Source organism: Brassica oleracea, chromosome C1, assembly GCF_000695525.1.
Source record: "Brassica oleracea var. oleracea cultivar TO1000 chromosome C1, BOL, whole genome shotgun sequence".
Lineage (NCBI taxonomy): Eukaryota > Viridiplantae > Streptophyta > Magnoliopsida > Brassicales > Brassicaceae > Brassica > Brassica oleracea.
The window spans coordinates 7794842-7795071 of NC_027748.1; positions in this window are offsets into that span (position 1 = coordinate 7794842).

The following is a 230-nucleotide window of genomic DNA, read 5'->3' on the forward strand; positions in this document are numbered from 1 at the left end:
AATCATTGAAAGCTCACATGGTCATTCAATAAAAACCCAAGATATATACCAAAGTAATAAAATGACATGTGATGCGTGTGCTCTTGGGAAATTAATCATAAGACCATTACCAACCAAAATTGACAAAGAATCAAGTTTTTGGAAAGAATCCAAGGTGATATTTGTGGACCAATACATCCACCGTGTGGACCATTCTACTACTTTATGGTATTAATTGATGCATCGAGTAG